Genomic DNA, 1,789 nt, shown 5'->3' on the forward strand with positions numbered 1-1,789 from the left:
AGCCAGGATCAAAGATACCATGCCTATAACTTTCTTCTTTTTTTTTTTTTTTTCCCCTAGGTTGAGATGTATCTTCTTTGTGAAGGAATTGTTTAATCATTTGTTCTACACTTCTGGGGATCAGAGAAACCCTTCCATTCTGGTACTGTTCTCTCTTCTTATTGAAGTTGGATTTGCCCTTTCTAATTTTCTAAGGGCCAGGCCCTCACCACCCTCATGGCCAATTCCTTTCCTGTGTCTCATCTAATCCTCTGGCAGTGGGAGGCCATTGTCCCTTGTCCCCAGTCCCTCTCCAGCTCTCCTGGAGCCCCTTTAGGCCCTGCAAGGGGCTCTGAGCTTTTCTTGGAGCCATCTCCTCTGCAGGTGAGCACCCCCAGCTCTGCCAGTCTGGCTCCAGCCCTGGGAACATCTCTGTGGCCTCCTCTGGATTACTCCAGCAGCTCCAGGTCCTTCCTATGCTGGCTCCCCAGAGCTGGCCACAGCTTCAGATGAGATCCCACCAGAGCAGAGGGACAGAACCACCACCCCTGACCTGCTGCCCACACTGCTGGGTACAGAAGCTGTGTGGGTCTGACAGGGGACTGAAAACTGCAGGCAAAATAGTTCACAGCATAACTATGTCTGGATAAGCACTGGCTGTTATTAATTGGATTAATCAAGAACTTAATTGGCTGGAGTGATGGGAAGTGCACCCATTCTCCTTTTTGCAGTGCCGAGCAAGAAGTGTGTTGCAGGTGCACCTTGGTGTATTGTACAGCAGAACTGAGCTTATTAAAGATAGAAAAAAGCTCTTTTGCTGCAACTTCCATGTTCTTGAATTTCAAGCACGTGTTTTTGATCTCTGCAGAGTATGGCCAGGATTGAAGAGGCTGTTTGCCAGCAAGCTACAGTAATTTGAATTTCAAAACTGAAGCTTCAGAACTGCAGGTCATTAGGGGATACCTGATTCATACCAAGGGGATATCATAAAACAATTACTGCAGCTTGCTGTAAGGTCACGTGTCTACCCATGAGAGGGATGAGTGGTGATACCCATTAAACAGCTGATGACAGTATTAAGTAAGTCTTCAACTTGAAAAAAACCAACTATATTATAAGTAGAATATACATCTATTTGCATATAAACAGAAGAAAAAGAACCATATTAGTTACTTAACTACTCAAAAGGGACAAAACAAGAAAAAACCCATCTTGTTTCCTGGCACGGTGGACAGATTAACAACAGCAAAAGAAGGCAGGCTTTCAAAATCTACCTCAGCCCTTTATTCGGAGAGCTCTCCCAGGGACAATGCTGCAGGGATCCTGAGCTGGCTGCTCCGGGAAGGCTCCACCACTTTCCCCACACCAGCTGCTCTCACACTGGGACACCTGCAGAAGCTACAGGAAGTCCCTGTGGGGGCCCAAAGTGCCACAGCACGACAGCCCATCCCTCCCTGTGCACCTCCCACAGGCTGGCAGACCTGCACATGGGCCTGGGCTGCACACTGTCTCTAAACACACAGCAGATGAATTAAAAGACCTCCCTGATACAAAACAATGCAGCATTTAATTAAAACCTTTTTTTTTGTAGTTGTATCATTCTATTTTGTAAAAATATAGGGGACTTTCCTTCCTGAAATTCTTACAAAACCCACTGTTTCCGAGAAGATTGGAATCTGAGGGCTGTGTAATTATCAGCAGCAACTTTATATGAGGCAAATATGCAAACTGGGTTCCACCTCTCTAGCTGTGCAGAAGGACATCATGCTTTTGCCACGGTCACACTGCACAGCACATCACAGAGAACAGC

This window comes from Sylvia atricapilla, chromosome 11, assembly GCF_009819655.1.
Source record: "Sylvia atricapilla isolate bSylAtr1 chromosome 11, bSylAtr1.pri, whole genome shotgun sequence".
Taxonomy (NCBI): Eukaryota; Metazoa; Chordata; class Aves; order Passeriformes; family Sylviidae; genus Sylvia; species Sylvia atricapilla.